Source organism: Xylocopa sonorina, chromosome 2 (assembly GCF_050948175.1).
Source record: "Xylocopa sonorina isolate GNS202 chromosome 2, iyXylSono1_principal, whole genome shotgun sequence".
Classification (NCBI taxonomy): domain Eukaryota; kingdom Metazoa; phylum Arthropoda; class Insecta; order Hymenoptera; family Apidae; genus Xylocopa; species Xylocopa sonorina.
The window spans coordinates 2052890-2077316 of record NC_135194.1 but is presented as its reverse complement, the minus strand read 5'-3'; positions in this window follow the sequence as shown (position 1 = coordinate 2077316).

Genomic DNA, 24427 nt, shown 5'->3' with positions numbered 1-24427 from the left:
TTTTACGAAGCATTTGAACTCTATTGCTTCGATACGTAGACATCTGCAAACGCTATTTCCTTGCAAGGAAGTGTCGCATTTACATTCATCTGAAGTGTAGACGAGGAATACATAACACTTCGCAAATCATATTATATCTTACCATGAAACATAGAAATGAGATGCGATATCGCGTTTTAAGAAGAAATAGAACACTATTGCTACGATAGGTAGACATTTGCAAACGCTATTTCCTTGCAAGGAAGTGTCGCATTTACATTCATTTGAACCGTAGACGAGGAAAAGCATAACACTTCGCAATGAATATTATATCTTATCATGAAGCATAGATATGAGATGCAATATCTCGTTTTAAGAAGCATTTGCACCCTATTGCTTCGATACGTAGACATCTGCAAACGCTATTTCCTTGCAAGGAAGTGTCGCATTTACATTCATTTGAAGTGTAGACGAGGAATACATAACACTTCGCAAATCATATTATATCTTACCATGAAACATAGAAATGAGATGCGATATCGCGTTTTAAGAAGCATTAGAAAGCTATTGCTACGATACGTAGACATCTGCAAACGCTATTTCCTAGCGGGGAAGTATCGCATTCACATTCATTTGAAGTGTAGACGAGGAATACATGACACTTCGCAAATCATGTTATATCTTACCATGAAACATAGAAATGAGATGCGCGTTTTAGGAAGCATTAGAAAGCTATTGCTACGATACGTAGACATCTGCAAACACTATTTCCTAGCGAGGAAGTATCGCATTCACATTCATTTGAAGTGTAGACGAGGAATACATAACACTTCGCAAATCATGTTATATCTTACCATGAAACATAGAAATGAGATGCGATATCGCCTTTCAAGAAGCATTAGAAAGCTATTGCTACGATACGTAGATATCTGCAAACGCTATTTCCTAGCGGGGAAGTATCGCATTCACATTCATTTGAAGTGTAGACGAGGAATACATGACACTTCGCAAATCATGTTATATCTTACCATGAAACATAGAAATGAGATGCTATATCGCGTTTTAAGAAGCATTAGAAATCTATTGCTACGATACGTAGACATCTGCAAACGCTATTTCCTAGCTAGGAAGTGTCGCATTTACATTCATTTGAAGTGTAGACGAGGAATACATAACACTTCGCAAATCATATTACATCTTACCATGAAACATAGAAATGAGATGCGATATCGCGTTTTAAGAAGCATTAGAACTCTATTGCTACGATACCTAGACATCTGCAGACGCTATTTCCTGGCAAGGAAGTGTCGCATTTACATTCATTTGAAGTGTAGACGAGGAATACATAATACTTCGCAATGAATATTATATCTTATCCTGAAACATAGATATGAGATGCCATATCTCGTTTTACGAAGCATTTGAACTCTATTGCTTCGATACGTAGACATCTGCAAACGCTATTTCCTTGCAAGGAAGTGTCGCATTTACATTCATCTGAAGTGTAGACGAGGAATACATAACACTTCGCAAATCATATTATATCTTACCATTAAACATAGAAATGAGGTGCGATATCGCGTTTTAAGAAGCATCAGAAATCCATTAATACGATACGTAGACATCTGCAAACGCTATTTCCTTGCAAGGAAGTGTCGCATTTACATTCATTTGAAGTGTAGACGAGGAATACATAACACTTCGCAAATCATATTATACCTTACCATGAAACATAGGAATGAGATGCGATATCGCGTTTTAAGAAGAATTAGAACACTATAGCTACGATAGGTAGACATTTGCAAACGCTATTTCCTTGCAAGGAAGTGTCGCATTTACATTCATTTGAACCGTAGACGAGGAAAAGCATAACACTTCGCAATGAATATTATATCTTATCATGAAGCATAGATATGAGATGCAATATCTCGTTTTAAGAAGCATTTGAACACTATTGCTTCGATACGTAGACATCTGCAAACGCTATTTCCTTGCAAGGAAGTGTCGCATTTACATACATTTGAAGTGTAGACGAGGAATACATAACACTTCGCAAATCATATTATATCTTACCATTAAACATAGAAATGAGGTGCGATATCGCGTTTTAAGAAGCATCAGAAATCCATTAATACGATACGTAGACATCTGCAAACGCTATTTCCTTGCAAGGAAGTGTCGCATTTACATTCATTTGAAGTGTAGACGAGGAATACATAACACTTCGCAAATCATATTATATCTTACTATGAAACATAGAAATGAGATGCGATATCGCGTTTTAAGAAGCATTAGAACTCTATTGCTACAATGCGTAGACATCTGCAAACGCTATTTCCTTGCAAGGAAGTGTCGCATTTACATTCATTTGAATCGTAGACGAGGAATGCATTACACTTCGCAATGAATATTATATCTTATCAGGAAACATAGATATGAGATGCAATATCTCGTTTTAAGAAGCATTTGAACTTTATTGCTTCGATACGTAGACATCTGCAAACGCTATTTCCTAGCAAGGAAGTGTCGCATTTACATTCATTTGAAGTGCAGGCGAGGAATACATAACACTTCGCAATGAATATTACATCTTATCATGAAATACAGAATTGAGATGCGATATCTTGTTTTAAGAAGCATTTGACCTCTATTGCTTCGATACGTAGACATCTGCAAACGCTATTTCCTAGCAAGGAAGTGTCGCATTTACATCCATTTGAATCGTAGACGAGGAATGCATAACACTTCGCAATACATATTATATCTTACCATGAAACATAGAAATGAGATGCGATATCGCGTTTTAAGAAGCATTAGAACTCTATTGCTACGATACCTAGACATCTGCAGACGCTATTTCCTAGCAAGGAAGTGTCGCATTTACATTCATTTGAAGTGTAGACGAGGAATACATGATACTTCGCAAATCATATTATATCTTACCATGAAACATAGAAATGAGATGCGATATCGCGTTTTAAGAAGCATTAGAACACTATTGCTACGATAGGTAGACATTTGCAAACGCTATTTCCTAGCAAAGAAGTCTCGCATTTACATTCATTTGAAGTATAGGCGAGGAATACATAACACTTCGCAAATAATATTACATCTTACCATGAAACATAGAAATAAGATGCGATATCGCGTTTTAAGAAGCATTAGAACTCTATTGCTACGATACCTAGACATCTGCAGATGCTATTTCCTTGCAAGGTAGTGTCGCATTTACATTCATTTGAAGTGTAAACGAGGAATACATGATACTTTGCAAATCATATTATGTCTTACCATGAAACATAGAAATGAGATGCGATATCGTGTTTTAAGAAGCATTAGAACACTATTGCTACGATAGGTAGTCATCTGCAGACGCTATTTCCTAGCAAGGAAGTGTCGCATTTACATTCATTTGAAGTGTAGACGAGGAATGCATAACACTTCGCAAATCATATTACATCTTACCATGAAACATAGAAATGAGATGCGACATCGCGTTCTGAGAAGCATTAGAACACTACTGCTACGATAGGTAGACATCTGCAAACGCCATTTCCTAGCGAGGAAGTGTCGCATTTATATTCATTTGAAGTGTAGGCGAGAAATACATAACACTTCGCAATGAATATTACATCTTATCATGAAACATAGAATTGAGATGCGATATCTTGTTTTAAGAAGCATTTGAACACTATTGCTTCGATACGTAGACATCTGCAAACGCTATTTCCTAGCAAGGAAGTGTCGCATTTACATCCATTTGAATCGTAGACGAGGAATGCATAACACTTCGCAATGAATATTATATCTTATCATGAAACATAGATATGAGATGCGATATCGCGTTTTAAGAATCATACGAACTCTATTGCTACGATACGTAGACATCTGCAGACGCTATTTCCTAGCCAGGAAGTGTCGCATTTACATTCATTTGAAGTGTAGACGAGGAATACACAACACTTCGCAAATCATATTATATCTTACCATGAAACATAGAAATGAGATGCGATGTCTCGTTTTAAGAAGCATTAGAAATCTATTGCTACGATACGTAGACATCTGCAAACGCCATTTCCTAGCGAGGAAGTGTCGCATTCACATTCATTTGAAGTTAGGCGAGGAATACATAACACTTCGCAATGAATATTACATCCTATCATGAAACATAGAATTAAGATGCGATATCTTGTTTTAGGAAGCATGTGAACTCTATTGCTTCGATACGTGGACATCTGAAAACGCTATTTCCTTGCAAGGAAGAGTCGCATTTACGTTCATTTGAAGTGTAGACGAGGAATACATGATACTTCGCAAGTCATATTATATCTTACCATGAAACATAGAGATGAGATGCGATATCGAGTTTTAAGAAGCATTTGAAAACTATTGCTTCGATACGTAGACATCTGCAAACGCTATTTCCTTGCAAGGAAGTGTCGCATTTACATTCATTTGTAGTGTAGACGAGGAATACATGACACTTCGCAAATCATATTACACCTTACCATGAAACATAGAAATGAGATTCGATATGGCGTTTTAAGTAGCATTAGAAAGCTATTGCTACGATACGTAGACATCTGCAAACTCTATTTCCTTGCAAGGAAGTGTCGCATTTACATTCATTTGTAGTGTAGACGAGGAATACATGACACGTGGCAAATAATATTATATCTTACCATGAAACATAGAAATGAGATTCGATATCGCGTTTTGAGTAGCATTAGAAAGCTGTTGCTACGATACGTAGACATCTGCAAACGCTATTTCCTTGCAAGGAAGTGCGCATTTACATTTAGTTGATGTGTAGACGAGGAATACATAACACTTCGCAAATCATATTATATCTTACCATGAAACATAGAAATGAGATGCGATATCGCGTTTTAAGAAGCATTAGAACTCTATTGCTACGATACGTAGACATCTGCAAACGCTATTTCCTAGCAAGGAAGTGTCGCATTTACATTCATTTGAAGTGTAGGCGAGGAATGCATGACACTTCTCAAATCATATTATATCTCACCATGAAACATAGAAATGAGATGCGATATCGCGTTTTAAGAAGCATTAGAACTCTATTGCTACGATACCTAGACATCTGCAGACGCTATTTCCTAGCGAGGAAGTATCGCATTCACATTCATTTGAAGTGTAGACAAGGAATACATGACACTTCGCAAATCATGTTATATCTTACCATGAAACATAGAATTGAGATGCGATATCGCGTTTTAGAACATATGAACTCTATTGCTACGAGACGTAGACATCTGCAAACGCTATTTCCTTGCAAGGAAGTGTCGCATTTACATTCATTTGAAGTGTAGACGAGGAATACATAACACTTCGCAAATCATATTATACCTTACCATGAAACATAGGAATGAGATGCGATATCGCGTTTTAAGAAGAATTAGAACACTATAGCTACGATAGGTAGACATTTGCAAACGCTATTTCCTTGCAAGGAAGTGTCGCATTTACATTCATTTGAACCGTAGACGAGGAAAAGCATAACACTTCGCAATGAATATTATATCTTATCATGAAGCATAGATATGAGATGCAATATCTCGTTTTAAGAAGCATTTGAACACTATTGCTTCGATACGTAGACATCTGCAAACGCTATTTCCTTGCAAGGAAGTGTCGCATTTACATACATTTGAAGTGTAGACGAGGAATACATAACACTTCGTGAATCATATTATATCTTACCACGAAACATAGAAATGAGATGCGATATCGCGTTTTAAGAAGCATTGGAACTCTAATGCTACGATAGGTAGACATCTGCAATCGCTATTTCCTTGCAAGGAAGAGTCGCATTTACATTCATTTGAAGTGTAGACGAGGAATACATAACACTTCGCAAATCATATTATATCTTACTATGAAACATAGAAATGAGATGCAATATCTTGTTTTAAGAATCATATGAACTCTATTGCTACGATAAGTAGACATCTGCAGACGCTATTGCGTAGCAAGGAAGTGTCGCATTTACATTCATTTGAAGTGTAGACGAGGAATACTTGATACTTCGCAAATCATATTATATCTTACCATGAAACATAGAGATGAGATGCGATATCGCGTTTTAAGAAGCATTTGAACTCCATTGCTTCGATACGTAGACATCTGCAAACGCTATTTCCTTGCAAGGAAGTGTCGCATTTACATTCATTTGATGTGTAGACGAGGAATACATAACACTTCGCAAATCATATTATATCTTACCATGAAACAAAGTAATGAGATGCGATATCGTGTTTTAAGAAGCATTAGAACACTATTGCTACGATAGGTAGTCATCTGCAGACGCTATTTCCTAGCAAGGAAGTGTCGCATTTACATTCATTTGAAGTGTAGACGAGGAATGCATAACACTTCGCAAATCATATTACATCTTACCATGAAACATAGAAATGAGATGCGACATCGCGTTCTAAGAAGCATTAGAACACTACTGCTACGATAGGTAGACATCTGCAAACGCCATTTCCTAGCGAGGAAGTGTCGCATTTATATTCATTTGAAGTGTAGGCGAGAAATACATAACACTTCGCAATGAATATTACATCTTATCATGAAACATAGAATTGAGATGCGATATCTTGTTTTAAGAAGCATTTGAACACTATTGCTTCGATACGTAGACATCTGCAAACGCTATTTCCTAGCAAGGAAGTGTCGCATTTACATCCATTTGAATCGTAGACGAGGAATGCATAACACTTCGCAATGAATATTATATCTTATCATGAAACATAGATATGAGATGCGATATCGCGTTTTAAGAATCATATGAACTCTATTGCTACGATACGTAGACATCTGCAGACGCTATTTCCTAGCCAGGAAGTGTCGCATTTACATTCATTTGAAGTGTATACGAGGAATACACAACACTTCGCAAATCATATTATATCTTACCATGAAACATAGAAATGAGATGCGATGTCTCGTTTTAAGAAGCATTAGAAATCTATTGCTACGATACGTAGACATCTGCAAACGCCATTTCCTAGCGAGGAAGTGTCGCATTTACATTCATTTGAAGTGTAGACGAGGAATACATAACACTTCGCAAATCATATTATACCTTACCATGAAACATAGGAATGAGATGCGATATCGCGTTTTAAGAAGAATTAGAACACTATAGCTACGATAGGTAGACATTTGCAAACGCTATTTCCTTGCAAGGAAGTGTCGCATTTACATTCATTTGAACCGTAGACGAGGAAAAGCATAACACTTCGCAATGAATATTATATCTTATCATGAAGCATAGATATGAGATGCAATATCTCGTTTTAAGAAGCTTTTGAACACTATTGCTTCGATACGTAGACATCTGCAAACGCTATTTCCTTGCAAGGAAGTGTCGCATTTACATACATTTGAAGTGTAGACGAGGAATACATAACACTTCGCAAATCATATTATATCTTACCATGAAACATAGAGATGAGATGCGATATCGAGTTTTAAGAAGCATTTGAAAACTATTGCTTCGATACGTAGACATCTGCAAACGCTATTTCCTTGCAAGGAAGTGTCGCATTTACATTCATTTGTAGTGTAGACGAGGAATACATGACACTTCGCAAATCATATTATACCTTACCATGAAACATAGAAATGAGATTCGATATGGCGTTTTAAGTAGCATTAGAAAGCTATTGCTACGATACGTAGACATCTGCAAACTCTATTTCCTTGCAAGGAAGTGTCGCATTTACATTCATTTGTAGTGTAGACGAGGAATACATGACACGTCGCAAATCATATTATATCTTACCATGAAACATAGAAATGAGATTCGATATCGCGTTTTGAGTAGCATTAGAAAGCTGTTGCTACGATACGTAGACATCTGCAAACGCTATTTCCTTGCAAGGAAGTGCGCATTTACATTTAGTTGATGTGTAGACGAGGAATACATAACACTTCGCAAATCATATTATATCTTACCATGAAACATAGAAATGAGATGCGATATCGCGTTTTAAGAAGCATTAGAACTCTATTGCTACGATACGTAGACATCTGCAAACGCTATTTCCTAGCAAGGAAGTGTCGCATTTACATTCATTTGAAGTGTAGGCGAGGAATACATGACACTTCTCAAATCATATTATATCTCACCATGAAACATAGAAATGAGATGCGATATCGCGTTTTAAGAAGCATTAGAACTCTATTGCTACGATACCTAGACATCTGCAGACGCTATTTCCTAGCGAGGAAGTATCGCATTCACATTCATTTGAAGTGTAGACAAGGAATACATGACACTTCGCAAATCATGTTATATCTTACCATCAAACATAGAATTGAGATGCGATATCGCGTTTTAGAACATATGAACTCTATTACTACGAGACGTAGACATCTGCAAACGCTATTTCCTTGCAAGGAAGTGTCGCATTTACATTCATTTGAAGTGTAGACGAGGAATACATCACACTTCGCAAATCATATTATATCTTACCATGAAACATAGAAATGAGATTCGATATGGCGTTTTAAGTAGCATTAGAAAGCTATTGCTACGATACGTAGACATCTGCAAACGCTATTTCCTAGCGAGGAAGTACCGCATTCACATTCATTTGAAGAGTAGACGAGGAATACACAATACTTCGCAAATCATGTTATATCTTACCATGAAACATAGAAATGAGATGCGATATCGCGTTTTAAGAATCATATGAACGCTATTACTACGATACGTAGACATCTGCAGACGCTATTTCCTAGCCAGGAAGTGTCGCATTTACATTCATTTGAAGTGTAGACGAGGAATACACAACACTTCGCAAATCATATTACATCTTACCATGAAACATAGAAATGAGATGCGATGTCGCGTTTTAAGAAGCATTAGAACACTATTGCTACGATAGGTAGACATTTGCAAACGCTATTTCCTTGCAAGGAAGTGTCGCATTTACATTCATTTGAAGTGTAGACGAGGAATACATGATACTTCGCAAGTCATATTATATCTTACCATGAAACATAGAAATGAGATGCGATATCGCGTTTTAAGAATCATATGAACTCTATTGCTACGAGACGTAGACATCTGCAAACGCTATTTCCTTGCAAGGAAGTGTCGCATTTACATTCATTTGAATCGTAGACGAGGAATGCATAACACTTCGCAATGAATATTATATCTTATCAGGAAACATATATATGTGAAGCAATATCTCGTTTTAAGAAGCATTTGAACTCTATTGCTTCGATACGTAGACATCTGCAAACGCTATTTCCTAGCAAGGAAGTGTCGCATTTACATTCATTTGAAGTGTAGGCGAGGAATACATGACACTTCGCAAATCATATTATATCTCACCATGAAACATAGAAATGAGATTCGATATCGCGTTTTAAGAAGCATTAGAAAGCTATTGCTACGATACGTAGACATCTGCAAACGCTATTTCCTAGCGAGGAAGTATCGCATTCACATTCATTTGAAGTGTAGACAAGGAATACATAACACTTCGCAAATCATGTTATATCTTACAATGAAACATAGAATTGAGATGCGATATCGCGTTTTAAGAATCATATGAACTCTATTGCTACGAGACGTAGACATCTGCAGACGCTATTTCCTAGCAAGGAAGTGTCGCATTTACATTCATTTGTAGTGTAGACGAGGAATACATGACACTTCGCAAATCATATTATATCTTACCATGAAACATAGAAATGAGATGCGATTTCGCGTTTTAAGAAGCATTAGAACACTATTTCTACGATAGGTAGACATTTGCAAACGCTATTTCCTAGCAAAGAAGTGTCGCATTTACATTCATTTGAAGTGTAGACGAGGTATACATAACACTTCGCAAATCATATTATATCTTACTATGAAACATAGAAATGAGATGCGATATCGCGTTTTAAAAATCATAAGAACTCTATTGCTTCGATACGTAGACATCTGCAAACGCTATTTCCTAGCAAGGAAGTGTCGCATTTACATCCATTTGAATCGTAGACGAGGAATGCATAACACTTCGCAATGAATATTACATCTTATCATGAAATATAGAATTGAGATGCGATATATTGTTTTAAGAGGCATTTGAACTCTATTGCTACGATACGTAGACATCTGCAAACGCTATTTCCTTGCAAGGAAGTGCGCATTTACATTTAGTTGATGTGTAGACGAGGAATACATAACACTTCGCAAACCATATTATATCTTACCATGAAACATAGAAACGAGATGCGATATCGCGTTTTAAGAAGCATTAGAACCCTATTGCTTCGATACGTAGACATCTGCAAACGCTATTTCCTAGCAAGGAAGTGTCGCATTTACATCCATTTGAATCGTAGACGAGGAATGCATAACACTTCGCAATGAATATTATATCTTATCATGAAACATAGATATGAGATGCGATATCGCGTTTTAAGAATCATATGAACTCTATTGCTACGATACCTAGACATCTGCAGATGCTATTTCCCAGCAAGGAAGTATCGCATTCACATTCATTTGAAGTGTAGACGAGGAATACATAACACTTCGCAAATATGGTATATCTTACCATGAAACATAGAATTGAGATGCGATATCGCGTTTTAAGAACATATGAACTCTATTGCTACGAGACGTAGACATCTGCAATCGCTATTTCCTTGCAAGGAAGTGTCGCATTTACATTCATTTGAAGTGCAGACGAGGAATACATCACACTTCGCAAATCATATTATATCTTACCATGAAACATAGAAATGAGATGCGATATCGCGTTTTAAGAAGCATTAGAACTCTATTGCTACGATACGTTGACATCTGCAAACGCTATTTCCTAGCAAGGAAGTGTCGCATTTACATCCATTTGAATCGTAGACGAGGAATGCATAACACTTCGCAATGAATATTATAGCTTATCATGAAACATAGATATGAGATGCAATATCTCGTTTTAGGAAGCATTTGAACTCTATTGCTTCGATACGTAGACATCTGCAAACGCTATTTCCTAGCAAGGAAGTGTCGCATTTACATTCGTTTGAAATGTAGACGAGGAATACATGATACTTCGCAAATCATATTATATCTTACCATGAAACATAGAAATGAGATGCGATATCGCGTTTTAAGAAGCATTAGAACACTATTGCTACGACAGGTAGACATTTGCAAACGCTATTTCCTAGCAAAGAAGTCTCGCATTTACATTCATTTGAAGTATAGGCGAGGAATACATAACACTTCGCAAATAATATTACATCTTACCATGAAACATAAAAATAAGATGCGATATCGCGTTTTAAGAAGCATTAGAACTCTATTGCTACGATACCTAGACATCTGCAGATGCTATTTCCTAGCAAGGAAGTGTCGCATTTACATTCATTTGAAGTGTAGACGAGGAATACATGATACTTCGCAAATCATATTATATCTTACCATGAAACATAGAAATGGGATGCGATATCGCGTTTTAAGAAGCATTAGAACACTATTGCTACGATAGGTAGACATTTGCAAACGCTATTTCCTAGCAAAGAAGTCTCGCATTTACATTCATTTGAAGTATAGGCGAGGAATACATAACACTTCGCAAATAATATTACATCTTACCATGAAACATAGAAATGAGATGCGATATCGCGTTTTAAGTAGCATTAGAACTCTATTGCTACGATACCTAGACATCTGCAGACGCTATTTCCTAGCAAGGAAGTGTCGCATTTACATTCATTTGAAGTGTAGGCGAGGAATACATGATACTTCGCAAATCATATTATATCTTACCATGAGACATAGAAATGAGATGCGTTATCGCGTTTTAAGAAGCATTAGAACTCTATTGCTACGATACCTAGACATCTGCAGATGCTATTTCCTAGCAAGGAAGTGTCGCATTTACATTCATTTGAAGTGTAGACGAGGAATACATGATACTTCGCAAATCATATTATATCTTACCATGAAACATAGAAATGAGATGCGATATCGCGTTTTAAGAAGCATTAGAACACTATTGCTACGATAGGTAGATATTTGCAAACGCTATTTCCTAGCAAGGAAGTGTCGCATTTACATTCATTTGAAGTGTAGACGAGGAAAACATGATACTTCGCAAATCATATTATATCTTACCATGAAAGATAAGAAATGAGATGCGTTATCGCGTTTTGAGAAGCATTAGAACACTATTGCTACGATAGGTAGACATTTGCAAACGCTATTTCCTAGGAAAGAAGTCTCGCAATTACATTCACTTGAAGTATAGGCGAGGAATACATAACACTTCGCAAATAATATTACATCTTACCATGAAACCTAGAAATAAGATGCGATATCGCGTTTTAAGAAGCATTAGAACTCTATTGCTACGATACCTAGACATCTGCAGACGCTATTTCCTTGCAAGGTAGTGTCGCATTTACATTCATTTGAAGTGTAAACGAGGAATACATGATACTTTGCAAATCATATTATATCTTACCATGAAACATAGAAATGAGATGCGATATCGTGTTTTAAGAAGCATTAGAACACTATTGCTACGATAGGTAGTCATCTACAGACGCTATTTCCTAGCAAGGAAGTGTCGCATTTACATTCATTTGAAGTTTAGACGAGGAATGCATAACACTTCGCAAATCATATTACATCTTATCATGAAACATAGAATTGAGATGCGATATCTTGTTTTAAGAAGCATTTGAACACTATTGCTTCGACACGTAGACATCTGCAAACGCTATTTCCTAGCAAGGAAGTGTCGCATTTACATCCATTTGAATCGTAGACGAGGAATGCATAACACTTCGCAATGAATATTATATCTTATCATGAAACATAGATATGAGATGCGATATCGCGTTTTAAGAATCATATGAACTCTATTGCTACGATACGTAGACATCTGCAGACGCTATTTCCTAGCCAGGAAGTGTCGCATTTACATTCATTTGAAGTGTAGACGAGGAATATACAACACTTCGCAAATCATATTATATCTTACCATGAAACATAGAAATGAGATGCGATGTCTCGTTTTAAGAAGCATTAGAAATCTATTGCTACGATACGTAGACATCTGCAAACGCCATTTCCTAGCGAGGAAGTGTCGCATTCACATTCATTTGAAGTGTAGGCGAGGAATACATAACACTTCGCAATGAATATTACATCCTATCATGAAACATAGAATTAAGATGCGATATCTTGTTTTAGGAAGCATTTGAACTCTATTGCTTCGATACGTGGACATCTGCAAACGCTATTTCCTTGCAAGGAAGTGTCGCATTTACAATCATTTGAAATGTAGACGAGGAATACATAACACTTCGCAAATTATGTTATATCTTACCATGAAGCATAGAAATGAGGTGCGATATCGCGTTTTAAGAAGCATTAGAACTCCATTGCTACGATACCTAGACATCTGCAGATGCTATTTCCTAGCAAGGAAGTGTCGCATTTACATTCATTTGAAGTGTAGACGAGGAATACATGATACTTCGCAAATCATATTATATCTTACCATGAAACATAGAAATGAGATGCGATATCGCGTTTTAAGAAGCATTAGAACACTATTGCTACGATAGGTAGATATTTGCAAACGCTATTTCCTAGGAAAGAAGTCTCGCATTTACATTCACTTGAAGTATAGGCGAGGAATACATAACACTTCGCAAATAATATTACATCTTACCATGAAACATAGAAATGAGATGCGATATCGCGTTTTAAGAAGCATTAGAACACTATTGCTACGATAGGTAGACATTTGCAAACGCTATTTCCTAGCAAAGAAGTCTCGCATTTACATTCATTTGAAGTATAGGCGAGGAATACATAACACTTCCCAAATAATATTACATCTTACCATGAAACATAGAAATGAGATGCGATATCGCGTTTTAAGAAGCACTAGAACTCTATTGCTACGATACCTAGACATCTGCAGATGCTATTTCCTAGCAAGGAAGTGTCGCATTTACATTCATTTGAAGTGTAGACGAGGAATACATGATACTTCGCAAATCATATTATATCTTACCATGAAACATAGAAATGAGATGCGATATCGCGTTTTAAGAAGCATTAGAACACTATTGCTACGATAGGTAGATATTTGCAAACGCTATTTCCTAGCAAGGAAGTGTCGCATTTACATTCATTTGAAGTGTAGACGAGGAATACATGATACTTCGCAAATCATATTATATCTTACCATGAAACGTAGAAATGAGATGCGATATCGCGTTTTAAGAAGCATTAGAACTCTATTGCTACGATACCTAGACATCTGCAGATGCTATTTCCTAGCAAGGAAGTGTCGCATTTACATTCATTTGAAGTGTAGACGAGGAATACATGATACTTCGCAAATCATATTATATCTTACCATGAAACATAGAAATGAGATGCGATTTCGCGTTTTAAGAAGCATTAGAACACTTTTGCTACGATAGGTAGACATTTGCAAACGCTATTTCCTAGCAAAGAAGTCTCGCATTTACATTCATTTGAAGTATAGGCGAGGAATACATAACACTTCGCAAATAATATTACATCTTACCATGAAACATAGGAATGAGATGCGATATCGCGTTTTAAGAAGCATTAGAACTCTATTGCTACGATACCTAGACATCTGCAGACGCTATTTCCTAGCAAGGAAGTGTCGCATTTGCATTCATTTGAAGTGTAGACGAGGAATACATGATACTTCGCAAATCATATTATATCTTACCATGAAACATAGAAATGAGATGCGATATCGCGTTTTAAGAAGCACTAGAACTCTATTGCTACGATACCTAGACATCTGCAGATGCTATTTCCTAGCAAGGAAGTGACGCATTTACATTCATTTGAAGTGTAGACGAGGAATACATGATACTTCGCAAATCATATTATATCTTACCATGAAACATAGAAATGAGATGCGATATCGCGTTTTAAGAAGCATTAGAACACTATTGCTACGATAGGTAGATATTTGCAAACGCTATTTCCTAGCAAGGAAGTGTCGCATTTACATTCATTTGAAGTGTAGACGAGGAAAACATGATACTTCGCAAATCATATTATATCTTACCATGAAACATAGAAATGAGATGCGATATCGCGTTTTAAGAAGCATTAGAACACTATTGCTAGGATAGGTAGATATTTGCAAACGCTATTTCCTAGGAAAGAAGTCTCGCATTTACATTCACTTGAAGTATAGGCGAGGAATACATAACACTTCGCAAATAATATTACATCTTACCATGAAACATAGAAATGAGATGCGATATCGCGTTTTAAGAAGCATTAGAACACTATTGCTACGATAGGTAGACATTTGCAAACGCTATTTCCTAGCAAAGAAGTCTCGCATTTACATTCATTTGAATTATAGGCGAGGAATACATAACACTTCCCAAATAATATTACATCTTACCATGAAACATAGAAATGAGATGCGATATCGCGTTTTAAGTAGCATTAGAACTCTATTGCTACGATACCTAGACATCTGCAGACGCTATTTCCTAGCAAGGAAGTGTCGCATTTACATTCGTTTGAAATGTAGACGAGGAATACATGATACTTCGCAAATCATATTATATCATACCATGAAACATAGAAATGGGATGCGATATCGCGTTTTAAGAAGCATTAGAACTCTATTGCTACGATACCTAGACATCTGCAGATGCTATTTCCTAGCAAGGGAGTGTCGCATTTACATTCATTTGAAGTGTAGACGAGGAATACATGATACTTCGCAAATCATATTATATCTTACCATGAAAGATAAGAAATGAGATGCGTTATCGCGTTTTGAGAAGCATTAGAACACTATTGCTACGATAGGTAGACATTTGCAAACGCTATTTCCTAGCAATGAAGTCTCGCATTTACATTCATTTGAAGTATAGGCGAGGAATACATAACACTTCGCAAATAATATTACATCTTACCATGAAACCTAGAAATAAGATGCGATATCGCGTTTTAAGAAGCATTAGAACTCTATTGCTACGATACCTAGACATCTGCAGACGCTATTTCCTTGCAAGGTAGTGTCGCATTTACATTCATTTGAAGTGTAAACGAGGAATACATGATACTTTGCAAATCATATTATATCTTACCATGAAACATAGAAATGAGATGCGATATCGTGTTTTAAGAAGCATTAGAACACTATTGCTACGATAGGTAGTCATCTACAGACGCTATTTCCTAGCAAGGAAGTGTCGCATTTACATTCATTTGAAGTTTAGACGAGGAATGCATAACACTTCGCAAATCATATTACATCTTATCATGAAACATAGAATTGAGATGCGATATCTTGTTTTAAGAAGCATTTGAACACTATTGCTTCGACACGTAGACATCTGCAAACGCTATTTCCTAGCAAGGAAGTGTCGCATTTACATCCATTTGAATCGTAGACGAGGAATGCATAACACTTCGCAATGAATATTATATCTTATCATGAAACATAGATATGAGATGCGATATCGCGTTTTAAGAATCATATGAACTCTATTGCTACGATACGTAGACATCTGCAGACGCTATTTCCTAGCCAGGAAGTGTCGCATTTACATTCATTTGAAGTGTAGACGAGGAATATACAACACTTCGCAAATCATATTATATCTTACCATGAAACATAGAAATGAGATGCGATGTCTCGTTTTAAGAAGCATTAGAAATCTATTGCTACGATACGTAGACATCTGCAAACGCCATTTCCTAGCGAGGAAGTGTCGCATTCACATTCATTTGAAGTGTAGGCGAGGAATACATAACACTTCGCAATGAATATTACATCCTATCATGAAACATAGAATTAAGATGCGATATCTTGTTTTAGGAAGCATTTGAACTCTATTGCTTCGACACGTGGACATCTGCAAACGCTATTTCCTTGCAAGGAAGAGTCGCATTTACATTCATTTGAAGTGTAGACGAGGAATACATGATACTTCGCAAGTCATATTATATCTTACCATGAAACATAGAGATGAGATGCGATATCGAGTTTTAAGAAGCATTTGAACACTATTGCTTCGATACGTAGACATCTGCAAACGCTATTTCCTTGCAAGGAAGTGTCGCATTTACATTCATTTGTAGTGTAGACGAGGAATACATGACACTTCGCAAATCATATTATATCTTACCATGAAACATAGAAATGAGATTCGATATGGCGTTTTAAGTAGCATTAGAAAGCTATTGCTACGATACGTAGACATCTGCAAACGCTATTTCCTTGCAAGGAAGTGCGCATTTACATTTAGTTGATGTATAGACGAGGAATACATAACACTTCGCAAATCATATTATATCTTACCATGAAACATAGAAATGAGATGCGATATCGCGTTTTAAGAAGCATTAGAACTCTATTGCTACGATACGTAGACATCTGCAAACGCTATTTCCTAGCAAGGAAGTGTCGCATTTACATTCATTTGAAGTGTAGGCGAGGAATACATGACACTTCTCAAATCATATTATATCTCACCATGAAACATAGAAATGAGATGCGATATCGCGTTTTAAGAAGCATTAGAACTCTATTGCTACGATACCTAGACATCTGCAGACGCTATTTCCTAGCGAGGAAGTATCGCATTCACATTCATTTGAAGTGTAGACAAGGAATACATAACACTTCGCAAATCATGTTATATCTTACCATGAAACATAGAATTGAGATGCGATATCGCGTTTTAGAACATATGAACTCTATTGCTACGAGACGTAGACATCTGCAAACGCTATTTCCTTGCAAGGAAGTGTCGCATTTACATTCATTTGAAGTGTAGACGAGGAATACATCACACTTCGCAAATCATATTATATCTTACCATGAAACATAGAAATGAGATTCGATATGGCGTTTTAAGTAGCATTAGAAAGCTATTGCTACGATACGTAGACATCTGCAAACGCTATTTCCTAGCGAGGAAGTACCGCATTCACATTCATTTAAAGAGTAGACGAGGAATACACAATACTTCGCAAATCATGTTATATCTTACCATGAAACATAGAAATGAGATGCGATATCGCGTTTTAAGAATCATATGAACGCTATTGCTACGATACGTAGACATCTGCAGACGCTATTTCCTAGCCAGGAAGTGTCGCATTTACATTCATTTGAAGTGTAGACGAGGAATACACAACACTTCGCAAATCATATTACATCTTACCATGAAACATAGAAATGAGATGCGATGTCGCGTTTTAAGAAGCATTAGAACACTATTGCTACTATAGGTAGACATTTGCAAACGCTATTTCCTTGCAAGGAAGTGTCGCATTTACATTCATTTGAAGTGTAGACGAGGAATACATGATACTTCGCAAGTCATATTATATCTTACCATGAAACATAGAAATGAGATGCGATATCGCGTTTTAAGAATCATATGAACTCTATTGCTACGAGACGTAGACATCTGCAAACGCTATTTCCTTGCAAGGAAGTGTCGCATTTACATTCATTTGAATCGTAGACGAGGAATGCATAACACTTCGCAATGAATATTATATCTTATCAGGAAACATATATATGTGAAGCAATATCTCGTTTTAAGAAGCATTTGAACTCTATTGCTTCGATACGTAGACATCTGCAAACGCTATTTCCTAGCAAGGAAGTGTCGCATTTACATTCATTTGAAGTGTAGGCGAGGAATACATGACACTTCGCAAATCATATTATATCTCACCATGAAACATAGAAATGAGATTCGATATCGCGTTTTAAGAAGGTTTAGAAAGCTATTGCTACGATACGTAGACTTCTGCAAACGCTATTTCCTAGCGAGGAAGTATCGCATTCACATTCATTTGAAGTGTAGACAAGGAATACATAACACTTCGCAAATCATGTTATATCTTACCATGAAACATAGAATTGAGATGCGATATCGCGTTTTAAGAATCATATGAACTCTATTGCTACGAGACGTAGACATCTGCAGACGCTATTTCCTAGCAAGGAAGTGTCGCATTTACATTCATTTGTAGTGTAGACGAGGAATACATGACACTTCGCAAATCATATTATATCTTACCATGAAACATAGAAATGAGATGCGATTTCGCGTTTTAAGAAGCATTAGAACACTATTTCTACGATAGGTAGACATTTGCAAACGCTATTTCCTAGCAAAGAAGTGTCGCATTTACATTCATTTGAAGTGTAGACGAGGTATACATAACACTTCGCAAATCATATTATATCTTACTATGAAACATAGAAATGAGATGCGATATCGCGTTTTAAAAATCATAAGAACTCTATTGCTTCGATACGTAGACATCTGCAAACGCTATTTCCTAGCAAGGAAGTGTCGCATTTACATCCATTTGAATCGTAGACGAGGAATGCATAACACTTCGCAATGAATATTACATCTTATCATGAAATATTGAATTGAGATGCGATATATTGTTTTAAGAGGCATTTGAACTCTATTGCCACGATACGTAGACATCTGCAAACGCTATTTCCTTGCAAGGAAGTGCGCATTTACATTTAGTTGATGTGTAGACGAGGAATACATAACACTTCGCAAACCATATTATATCTTACCATGAAACATAGAAACGAGATGCGATATCGCGTTTTAAGAAGCATTAGAACCCTATTGCTTCGATACGTAGACATCTGCAAACGCTATTTCCTAGCAAGGAAGTGTCGCATTTACATCCATTTGAATCGTAGACGAGAAATGCATAACACTTCGCAATGAATATTATATCTTATCATGAAACATAGATATGAGATGCGATATCGCGTTTTAAGATTCATATGAACTCTATTGCTACGATACCTAGACATCTGCAGATGCTATTTCCCAGCAAGGAAGTATCGCATTCACATTCATTTGAAGTGTAGACGAGGAATACATAACACTTCGCAAATCATGGTATATCTTACCATGAAACATAGAATTGAGATGCGATATCGCGTTTTAAGAACATATGAACTCTATTGCTACGATACCTAGACATCTGCAGATGCTATTTCCTAGCAAGGAAGTGTCGCATTTACATTCATTTGAAATGTAGGCGAGGAATACATGATACTTCGCAAATCATATTATATCTTACCATGAGACATAGAAATGAGATGCGTTATCGCGTTTTAAGAAGCATTAGAACTCTATTGCTACGATACCTAGACATCTGCAGATGCTATTTCCTAGCAAGGAAGTGTCGCATTTACATTCATTTGAAGTGTAGACGAGGAATACATGATACTTCGCAAATCATATTATATCTTACCATGAAACATAGAAATGAGATGCGATATCGCGTTTTAAGAAGCATTAGAACACTATTGCTACGATAGGTAGACATTTGCAAACGCTATTTCCTAGGAAAGAAGACTCGCATTTATATTCATTTGAAGTATAGGCGAGGAATACATAACACTTCGCAAATAATATTACATCTTACCATGAAACATAGAAATGAGATGCGATAACGCGTTTTAAGAAGCATTAGAACTCTATTGCTACGATACCTAGATATCTGCAGACGCTATTTCCTTGCAAGGAAGTGTCGCATTTACATTCATTTGAAATGTAGACGAGGAATACATGATACTTCGCAAATCATATTATATCTTACCATGAAACATAGAAATGAGATGCGATATCGCGTTTTAAGAAGCATTAGAACACTATTGCTACGATACGTTGACATCTGCAAACGCTATTTCCTTGCAAGGAAGTTTCGCATTTACATCCATTTGAATCGTAGACGAGGAATGCATAACACTTCGGAATGAATATTATAGCTTATCATGAAACATAGATATGAGATGCAATATCTCGTTTTAGGAAGCATTTGAACTCTATTGCTTCGATACGTAGACATCTGCAAACGCTATTTCCTAGCGAGGAAGTATCGCATTCACATTCATTTGAAGTGTAGACGAGGAATACATAACACTTCGCAAATCATGTTATATCTTACCATGAAACATAGAAATGAAATGCGATATCGCGTTTTAAGAATCATTTGAACTCTATTGCTTCGATACGTGGACATCTGCAAACGCTATTTCCTTGCAAGGAAGTGTCGCATTTACATTCATTTGAAGTGTAGACGAGGAATACATAACACTTCGCAAATTATATTATATCTTACCATGAAACGTAGAAATGAGATGCGATATCGCGCTTTAAGAAGCATTAGAAATCTGTTGCTACGATACCTAGACATCTGCAGACGCTATTTCCTAGAAAGGAAGTGTCGCATTTACATTCGTTTGAAATGTAGACGAGGAATACATGATACTTCGCAAATCATATTATATCTTACCATGAAACATAGAAATGAGATGCGATATCGCGTTTTAAGAAGCATTAGAACACTATTGCTACGATAGGTAGACATTTGCAAACGCTATTTCCTAGCAAAGAAGTCTCGCATTTACATTCATTTGCAGTATAGGCGAGGAATATATAACACTTCGCAAATAATATTACATCTTACCATGAAACATAGAAATAAGATGCGATATCGCGTTTTAAGAAGCATTAGAACTCTATTGCTACGATACCTAGACATCTGCAGACGCTTTTTCCTAGCAAGGAAGTGTCGCATTTACATTCATTTGAAGTGTAGACGAGGAATACATGATACTTCGCAAATCATATTATATTTTACCATGAAACATAGAAATGAGATGCGATATCGCGTTTTAAGAAGCATTAGAACACTATTGCTACGATAGGTAGACATTTGCAAACGCTATTTCCTAGGAAAGAAGTCTCGCATTTACATTCATTTGAAGTATAGGCGAGGAATACATAACACTTCGCAAATAATATTACATCTTACCATGAAACATAGAAATGAGATGCGATATCGCGTTTTAAGAAGCATTAGAACTCTATTGCTACGATACGTAGACTTCTGCAAAAGCTATTTCCTTGCAAGGAAGTGTCGCATTTACATTCATTTGAAGTGTAGACGAGGAATACATAACACTTCGCAAATTATGTTATATCTTACCATGAAGCATAGAAATGAGATGCGATATCGCGTTTTAAGAAGCATTAGAACTCCATTGCTACGATACCTAGACATCTGCAGATGCTATTTCCTAGCAAGGAAGTGTCGCATTTACATTCATTTGAAGTGTAGACGAGGAATACATGATACTTCGCAAATCATATTATATCTTACCATGAAACATAGAAATGAGATGCGATATCGCGTTTTAGGAAGCATTAGAACTCTATTGCTACGATACCTAGACATCTGCAGATGCTATTTCCTAGCAAGGAAGTGTCGCATTTACATTCATTTGAAGTGTAGACGAGGAATACATGATACTTCGCAAATCATATTATATCTTACCATGAAACATAGAAATGAGATGCGATTTCGCGTTTTAAGAAGCATTAGAACACTATTGCTACGATAGGTAGACATTTGCAAACGCTATTTCCTAGCAAAGAAGTCTCGCATTTACATTCATTTGAAGTATAGGCGAGGAATACATAACACTTCGCAAATAATATTACATCTTACCATGAAACATAGAAATGAGATGCGATATCGCGTTTTAAGAAGCACTAGAACACTATTGCTACGATAGGTAGACATTTGCAAACGCTATTTCCTAGCAAAGAAGTCTCGCATTCACATTCATTTGAATTATAGGCGAGGAATACATAACACTTCCCAAATAATATTACGTCTTACCATGAAACATAGAAATGAGATGCGATATCGCGTTTTAAGTAGCATTAGAACTCTATTGCTACGATACCTAGACATCTGCAGACGCTATTTCCTAACAAGGAAGTGTCGCATTTACATTCATTTGAAGTGTAGGCGAGGAATACATAACACTTCGCAAATAATATTACATCTTACCATGAAACATAGAAATGAGATGCGATATCGCGTTTTAAGAAGCATTAGAACTCTATTGCTACGATACCTAGACATCTGCAGACGCTATTTCCTAGCAAGGAAGTGTCGCATTTGCATTCATTTGAAGTGTAGACGAGGAATACATGATACTTCGCAAATCATATTATATCTTACCATGAAACATAGAAATGAGATGCGATATCGCGTTTTAAGAAGCATTAGAACTCTATTGCTACGATACCTAGACATCTGCAGATGCTATTTCCTAGCAAGGAAGTGTCGCATTTACATTCATTTGAAGTGTAGACGAGGAATACATGATACTTCGCAAATCATATTATATCTTACCATGAAACATAGAAATGAGATGCGATTTCGCGTTCTAAGAAGCATTAGAACACTATTGCTACGATAGGTAGACATTTGCAAACGCTATTTTCTAGCAAAGAAGTCTCGCATTTACACTCATTTGAAGTATAGGCGAGGAATACATAACACTTCGCAAATAATATTACATCTTACTATGAAACATAGAAATGAGATGCGATATCGCGTTTTAAGAAGCATTAGAACTCTATTGCTACGATACCTAGACATCTGCAGACGCTATTTCCTAGCAAGGAAGTGTCGCATTTGCATTCATTTGAAGTGTAGACGAGGAATACATGATACTTCGCAAATCATATTATATCTTACCATGAAACATAGAAATGAGATGCGATATCGCGTTTTAAGAAGCACTAGAACTCTATTGCTACGATACCTAGACATCTGCAGATGCTATTTCCTAGCAAGGAAGTGTCGCATTTACATTCATTTGAAGTGTAGACGAGGAATACATGATACTTCGCAAGTCATATTATATCTTACCATGAAACATAGAAATGAGATGCGATATCGCGTTTTAAGAATCATATGAACTCTATTGCTACGAGACGTAGACATCTGCAAACGCTATTTCCTTGCAAGGAAGTGTCGCATTTACATTCATTTGAATCGTAGACGAGGAATGCATAACACTTCGCAATGAATATTATATCTTATCAGGAAACATATATATGTGAAGCAATATCTCGTTTTAAGAAGCATTTGAACTCTATTGCTTCGATACGTAGACATCTGCAAACGCTATTTCCTAGCAAGGAAGTGTCGCATTTACATTCATTTGAAGTGTAGGCGAGGAATACATGACACTTCGCAAATCATATTATATCTCACCATGAAACATAGAAATGAGATTCGATATCGCGTTTTAAGAAGGTTTAGAAAGCTATTGCTACGATACGTAGACTTCTGCAAACGCTATTTCCTAGCGAGGAAGTATCGCATTCACATTCATTTGAAGTGTAGACAAGGAATACATAACACTTCGCAAATCATGTTATATCTTACCATGAAACATAGAATTGAGATGCGATATCGCGTTTTAAGAATCATATGAACTCTATTGCTACGAGACGTAGACATCTGCAGACGCTATTTCCTAGCAAGGAAGTGTCGCATTTA